The following is an 8,802-nucleotide window of genomic DNA, read 5'->3' as shown; positions in this document are numbered from 1 at the left end:
TTGATCTTTCTTGCCATGGGAGAAGTGCTTAGCTTTGGGTTCAATCTTGCGGTGTCCTTACCCAGTGAAAGAAAGGGTTGCAAGGCACGTATTGTATTGTTGCCATCGAGGATAACAAGATGGGGTTTATATCATATTGCATGAGTTTATCCCTCTACATCATGTCATCTTGCTTAATGCGTTACTCTGTTCTTATGAACTTAATACTCTAGATGCAGGCAGGAGTCGGTTGATGTGTGGAGTAATAGTAGTAGATGCAGGCAGGAGTCGGTCTACTTGTTATGGACGTGATGCCTATATACATGATCATGCCTAGATAATCTCATAACTATGCGATTTTCTATCTATTGCTCGATAGTAATTTGTTCACCCACCATAATACTTATGCTATCTTGAGAGAAGCCACTAGTGAAACCTATGGCCCTCGGGTCTATCTCTTATCATATTTGCTTTCAATCTACTTTTATTTGCATCTTTACTTTTTGCATCTATATTATAAAATACCAAAAATATATTTATCTTATCTTACTATCTTTATTAGATATCACTTTTGCAAGTGGCCGTGAAGGGATTGACATCCCCTTTATTGCATTGGTTGTGAGTTCTCAGTTTGTTTGTGTAGGTGCGTGGGACTTTTGAGGAGCCTCCTACTAGATTGATACCTTGGTTCTCAAAAACTGAGGGAAATACTTACGCTACTATTGCTACATCACCCTCTCCTCTTCGAGGAAAACCAACGCAAGCTCAAGACGTAGCAAAACCCAATCCACTATAAGAGAGTAGAGGGGGTGAAACATCATAGGATTCGACTATAATTGCAAAGCTCACGGTACATCAAGATCGTGCCATATCAAGAACACGAGAGAGAGAGAGAGAGAGAGAGAGAGAGAGAGATCAAACACATAGCTACTGGTACATACCCTCAACCCCGAGGGTGAACTACTCCCTCCTCGTCATGGAGAGCGCCGGGATAATGAAGATGGCCACCGGTGATGATTCCCCCCTCCGACAGGGTGCCGGAATAGGGTCCCAATTGGTTTTTGGTGGCTATAGAGGCTTGCGGCAGCGGAACTCCTGATCTAGGTTTTGTTTTGGAAGTTTGGGGATATATAAGAGGTGTTGGCATCGGGAACAAGTCAGGGGGTCCACGTGGAAGCCACGAGGTAGGGGGTGCGCCCAGGGGGTAGGGTGTGCCCTCCGCCCTTGTTGTGGCCTCTGGACTCTTCTGGTCCATCTTTGATGCTCCGTGGGCTTCTTTTAGTCCAAAAACAATCTCCGTAAATTTTCAGGTCAATTGAACTCCATTTGATATTCCCTTTCTGCGATACTCAAAAACAAGGAAAATAAAAAATAAAAACTAGCACTGGGCTCTAGGTTAAGGTTAGTCCCAAAAATCATATGAAATAGCATATAAATGCATATAAAACATCCAATATAGATAATATAATAGCATGGAACAATAAAAAATTATAGATACGTTGGAGACGTATCACCCTCCACCCTCGTGGTGGCCTCGGGACTCTTCTAGTCCATCTCCGATGCTCCGTGGGCTTCTTCTGGTCCAAAAATAATCTTCGTAAATTTTCAGGTCAATTGGACTCCGTTGGATATTCCTTTTCTGTAAAACTCAAAAACAAGGAAAAAACATAAACTAGCACTGGGCTCTAGGTTAATGCTACCTAACATATTTATCAATGTAATCTTCTCTGTTGTGGCAAGAATATTCAGATCCATAAGATTCAAAACAAAAGTTTAATATTGACATAAAATAAATAATACTTCAAGCATACAAATAAAGCAATTATGCCTTCTCAAAATATCATGGCCAAAGAAAGCTTATCCCTACAAAATCATATAGTCTGACTATGCTCCATCTTCATCACACAAAATATTCAAATCATGGACAACCCCGGTTTCAGCCAAGCAATTGTTTCATACTTTAGTACTTTAGTATTCTCAAACTTCTTCAACTTTCACGCAATACATGAGCGTGAGCCATGGACACAGCGCTATAGGTGGAATAGAATGGTGGTTCTGGAGAAGACAAAAAGAAGGAGATAGTCTCACATCAACTAGGCATATCAATGGGCTGTGGAGATGCCCATCAATAGATATCAATGTGAGTGAGGAGGGATTGCCATGCAACGGATGCACTGAGCTATAAGTGTATGAAAGCTCAAAAAGAAACTAAGTGAGTGTGCATCCAACTTGCTTGCTCGTGAAGACCTAGGGCATTTGAGGAAGCCCATCGTTGGAATATACAAGCCAAGTTCTATAATGAAAAATTCCCACTAGTATATGAAAGTGATAAAATAAGAGACTCTCTATCATGAAGATCATGGTGCTACTTTGAAGCACAAGTGTGGTAGAAGGATAGTAAATTGCCCCTTCTCTTTTTTTCTCTCATTTTTTTCTTTTTTCTTTTTTTTCTTTTTTCTTTTTTTTTCTTTCCCTTTTTTTCTTCTTTTTTCTTTGGCTTCTTTTTTATTTTGGCTTCTTTGGCCTTTTTTTCTCACATGGGACAGTGCTCTAATAATGATGATCATCACACTTCTATTTACTTACAACTCAAAAAAATTACAACTCGATGCTTAGAACAAAAATAATGACTCTATGTGAATGCCTCCGGTGGTGTACCGGGATGTGCAATGAATCAAGAGTGACATGTATGAAAGAATTATGAAAGGTGGCTTTGCCACAAATACGATGTCAACTACATGATCATGCAAAGCAATATGGCAATGACGAAACGTGTCATAATAAACGGAACGATGGAAAGTTGCATGGCAATATATCTCGGAATGGCTATGAAAATGACATATAGGTAAGTATGGTGGCTGTTTTGAGGAAGGTATATGGTGGGTGTATGGTACCGGCAAAAGTTGCGCGGTACAAGAGAGGCTAGCAATGGTGGAAGGGTGAGAGTGCGTATAATCCATGGACTCAACATTAGTAATAAAGAACTCACATACTTATTGCAAAAATCTATTATTCATCGAAACCAAGCACTACGCGCATGCTCCTAGGGGAAGGGTCGGTAGGAGTTAACCATTGCGCAGTCCTAACCTCCACACAAAGGATGACAATCAATAAATACCTCATGCTCCAACTTTGTTACATAACGGTTCACCATATGTGCATGCTACGGGACTCACAAACCTCAACACAAGTATTTCTCAAATTCACAATTACTCCACTAGCATGACTCTAATATCACCATCCTCATATCTCAAAACAATCATAAGGAATCAAACTTTTCATAGTATTCAATACACTTTATATGAAAGTTTTTATTATATCCCTCTTGGATGCCTATCATATTAGGACTAAATTCATAACCTAAGCGAATTACTATGCTGTTTAAGACTCTCAAATAATATAAGTGAAGCATGCGAGTTCATCAATTTCTTGACAATAAAACCACCGCCGTGCTCTAAAAAGATATAAGTGAAGCACTAGAGCAAAGACAAACTACTCCAAAAGATATAAGTGAAGATCAATGAGTAGTCGAATAATTGTGCAACTATGTGAAGACTCTCTAACATTTAAGAATTTCAGATCTTGGGATATTATTCAAACATCAAGCAGAACAAAATAAAATGACATTGCAAGGATAGCACATATCATGTGAAGAAGTAAAAACTTAGGCTCAACCAAAATTGACCGATAGTTGTTGAAGAAGAAAGGTGGGATGCCAACCGGGGCATCCCCAAGCTTAGATGCTCGAGACTTCTTGAAATATTAATTAGGGATGGCTTGGGCATCCCCAAGCTTGAGCTTTTTTGTCTCCTTAATTCCTTTTATATCACGGTTTCCCTAAATCTTAAAAATTTCATCCACACAAAACTCAACAAGAACTCGTGAGATAAGTTAGTATAAATCAACGCAATAACCTTATCATTCTCTACTGTAGCAAATCACTAAAATTATTATTTGATATTTCCTACTAAATGCCTCTGCATATTTAACACTCTGATCCTCAAATATAATCATTAAACAGGTAAACATATGCAAACATAATAACAATCTGTCTAAACAGAACAATCTATAAAGAATGCAAGAGGAATCATACTTTCTTAACTCCAAAAATTCTGAAAAATTACCACACTGCAGAGAATTTGTTGTTACTCATCGTGTCAGAATTTCAAGACTTTATCATGTTCTGACTATTTCACCACTATTCAAAACATAACATCAAACTTTCTGTTTTCGAAACAGCAACGTATAGACTTGTAAAATAAGCATGGTAAAGGCTATACTTGACTTTTTTATTGAACTAAAAGATATAAAACATGTCTCTGAATAGAAGCAAGCAAATATAAACGAAATAAAATGACGCTCCAAGCAAAACAAATATCATGTGGTGAATAAAAATATAGCTCCGAGTAAAGTTACCGATGAACGAAGACGAAAGAGGGGATGCCATCCGGGGCATCCCCAAGCTTAGGCTCTTGGTTGTCCTTGAATATTACTTGGGGTGCCTTGGGCATCCCCAAGCTTAGGCTCTTGACACTCCTTATTCCTTAGTCCATCAAAACTTTACCTAAAACATGAAAACTTCACAACACAAAACTCAACAGAAAACTTGTAAGCTCCGTTAGTATAAGAAAATAAATCACCACTTAGGTACTATTGTGAACTCATTCTAAATTCATATTGGTGTTATATCTACTGTATTTTAACTTCTCTATGGTTCATACCCTCCAATACTACTCATAGATTCATCAAAATAAGCAAAAAACACATAGAAACATAATCTGTCAAAAACAGAACAGTCTGTAGTAATCTGGAAACTTTCCATACTTTTGTAACTCAAAAAATTGTGAAAAATTAGGACAATCTGGGAAATTTGTATGTCAATCTTGTGTAAAACATCCATATCAAAAGCACGTTCCAGTGAATTTTCAAATTTCCTGGACTGAGCTCAAAAGTTTCTGTTTTTGCACAGAATCAAGTCAACTATCATCCACACAATCCCAAAGGCTTTACTTGGCACTTTATTGAAACAAAGGCTATAAAACATGATTATTACAGTATCATAATCATGTGAAAACACAAAAACAGTAAGGGTAAATATTGGGTTGTCTCCCAACAAGCGCTTTTCTTTAATGCCTTTCTAGCTAGGCATGATAATTTCAATGATGCTCACATAAAAGATAAGAATGAAACACAAAGAGAGCATCATGAAGAATATGACTAGCACATTTAAGTCTAACCCACTTCCTATGCATAGGTATTTTGTGAGCAAACAACTTATGGGAACAAGAATCAACTAGCATAGGAAGGTAAAACAAGCATAACTTCAAGATTTTCCACACATAGAGAGGAAACTTGATATTATTGCAATTCCTACAAGCATATGTTCCCCCCTCATAGTAATTTTCAGTAGCATCATGAATGAATTCAACAATGTAATTATCACATGAATCACTCTTTTCACGATGCATAAGCATGGAATTTTTTATTACTCTCCACATAAGCAAATTTCTTCTCATGAATAGTAGTGGGAGCATACTCAATAAAGTAACTATCATGTGAGGCATAATCCAATTGAAAATTAAAATCAAGATGACAAGTTTCATGGTTGTCATTATTCTTTATAGCATACATGTCATCACAATAATCATCATAGATATCAACTTTGTTCTCATAATCAATTGGAACCTCTTCCGAAATAGTGGATTCATTACTAAATAAAGTCATGACCTCTCCAAATCCACTTTCATAATTATCACAATAAGATTCAACACCCTCCAAAATAGTGGGATCATTACTGTCTAAAGTTGACACTCTTCCAAACCCACTTTCATCAGTATAATCATCATAAATAGGAGGCATGCTATCATCATAATAAATAATCACATCAAAACTTGGGGGACTAAAAATATCATCTTCATCAAACATAGCATCCCCAAGTTTGTGGATTTGCATATCATTAGCATCATGGATATTCAAAGAATTCATACTAACAACATTGCAATCATGCTCATCATTCAAATATTTTATGCCAAACATTTTATAGATTTCCTCTTCTAATACTTGAGCACAATTTTCCTTTCCATCATTTTCACGAAAGATATTAAAAAGATGAAGCATATGAGGCAACCTCAATTCCATTTTTTGTAGTTTTCTTTTATAGACTAAACTAGTGATAAAACAAGAAACTAAAAGATTCGATTGCAAGATCTAAAGATATACCTTCAAGATCTAACCTCCCCGGCAATGGCACTAGAAAAGAGCTTCATGTCTACTGCACAACCTTCTTCTTGTAGACTCATGTTGGGCCTCAAGCGCAGAGTTTTGTAGGACAGTAGCAAAATTCCCTCAAGTGGATGACCTAAGGTTTATCAATCCGTGCACTACTAGGGAAAACCCCAGTAGTAGCGCGGGTTTAAATCCCACTAGTAGCGTGTGCTGCCGCGCTACTAATAAGACGCTACAGCTATTACTTAGCAGTAGCACGTGTGACACGCGCTACTGCTAAGACACATAGCGGCAACGCTTCTTCTCTCCTGCGCTGCTGCTAATCTAGCTAGTTGCAGCGTGTTTACTATCCACCGCTACTAGTATTCTTTTTTTATTTTTTTATTTTTAGTGTATTTATACGTCGTTATACAAATTTTGGTACAATACCAATTATGAGGTTTATATCATTATGTCCATAACAGTGTGTCAAATGAAGGTGGATTAGGTACAAGTGGAGGCAATATGTGGTGCATGTCAAAAGTATACTACTAATCCAAACTTGATCTAGTTTGGACTAGTAGTACATTCGATGTGCACCACATGTTGCCTCCACTTGAATCTAATCCGCCAGCACAAGCTATTTAATCATCATCATAGTCATTACCACCAACAGTATTTATTTAATCACCATAGTCATAGTAATCATCTTCAAACTCATTCTAGCTAGCTAATCACCACCAACACTAGATGCGGTAGCTATCTAATCACCACTAACACCAGCTAATAATAATCATCATAGTCATTACCACCAACACTAGCTATTTAATTATCATAGTCATAGTGTAGCACATCATCATCTTCAAACTCATTTCTAGCTAGCTAATCACTCCTACTGCTCTCTCTCAGGTAAAATAACATAAAACATGTGTAGCTCTCCTCCTTCATCAAGTTGGAGCATGCAGACGAACCTGTCTCCTAATCGTGGGCTGCACTTCTGATTGCTTCCCCCTAGTACTTCTCTGCGCTCCTCCAAGCCGATTACCAGCCGAGCACTATTTTGAGGAAGTCCTGCGGGGCGCTCGTTTAATAGAGTCGCAGTGCTCGAAAAACGTTATGCTCAAATGACATGTATGATTTGTGAAACTATGTTTCAAATATAATATAAGGGCTTTTTATACTTGAGCGTTCAAGTGTTGGAATACCTCCTGTGCGGCCGTTTAACGTATATGTGTATATAACCTGAAAGATGGCAGTCTTCGGCTTCAGCCCCCACGCACATAGTGCGGGGGTGTTTGCAAAAATAGCGCGTTTTCACACTTAATCCAACGTCTTGGTCCTGTGAAGGAGGTGATAGCGTAGCAAACTAGGCAACCGGACTATAATGCTTTATCACTTTCACTTAGCCATAGGAGTTCGATGGTGGGGCTACTATATAGCCCCTAGGGGCACTGCGCTCTCCGAATTTCAGGGCGCGTATGTGCCTGACCAGGAAACGGTCCTTCGTTAAAGCGGAGGAAGTCTAAATATACCAGTGGTCGATCGAGTGGTTGACCAGTCTCTCACTATATCATGACAGTAAGTTTTCGGCTTTCTCTACTGAGGTGCTCACCTGGGCAAACCGGGGCACAATCGCAGTAGTTCTCCTAGTACCGCGTTAGCCGATAGAGCGGAACGTAAGGCAGCAAAACACAGGAGCCGGGCAAACCCAACATTTGACCAAAGACATGATTCGGAGCTGATGCATATAAGGCCTAACTCGAGACGCCGAACACTCCCTAAGATATTCGGTCTCTATGAAAACGGGCAGAACAATGCCCTAAGCCCCTAGTGTCCAGGTACGTGCAAAAATTTCTGACGCAGCCGATGCCAAAACGCCAGCCTCCTCCTCGGTTATAGCAAAAAAACCGGGGGATGTGTATCAACAAGAGACAGTAAGAAAGGTTTACACAGGGTCTTAATCTGAAAAGAATCCTTGCAACGGGTCCCTACTGTACGTCTGCGCCTGTGTCTCCGTTGTGTCGTATCCTGGGTGGGTGTAGCACAGTGTTCATCTGTTAAAGTGAAGAACTCAGTTGGGAAAAAGAGATCGTGCGAAAAATGTATTTTAAAATAAAGAGAGTATGATTCAAATAATGAATAAAATTGAGCTTTATTGTCTCTTTTGTACATGCGTGGAGCCCCTTGTAAAGGGGTACTTGGCTAGTAAGCCCCTTGTTTATTTATACCGGACTCGCCTAACCGTGTCCGGGGTCTGAATGACCTGTTTAGGGGCTTTGATGAGCAAAGCCGGATTAGTGTATGGCTGTCAAGGTAGTCTCACGTTCTTCCGTATTCGAGGAACACTCGAAGTTTCCCTTTAATGAGATGATACCGCATGGACCGGGCATTTTAAGTGTAAGAGATGCGTAATGCGGTATTGCATTAAAGCGGACGAAAGCTTCGCGTCCCAATAGTGCTTGATAGCTACTTTTAAATGGGGCGATGTGGAAGATTAGCTTTTCGCGACGGGAGTTGTCGAATGAGCCGAACACAACTTCTAGTGGTAGAGAGCCCGTACAATGGGCATATTGGCCTGGCATCACTCCTTTAAAGGAAGTGTTGTTATGGCGTATTTTG

This window comes from Triticum aestivum, chromosome 7B (genome assembly GCF_018294505.1).
Source record: "Triticum aestivum cultivar Chinese Spring chromosome 7B, IWGSC CS RefSeq v2.1, whole genome shotgun sequence".
In the NCBI taxonomy this organism is placed as follows: Eukaryota; Viridiplantae; Streptophyta; class Magnoliopsida; order Poales; family Poaceae; genus Triticum; species Triticum aestivum.
This window is presented reverse-complemented; position numbering follows the sequence as displayed.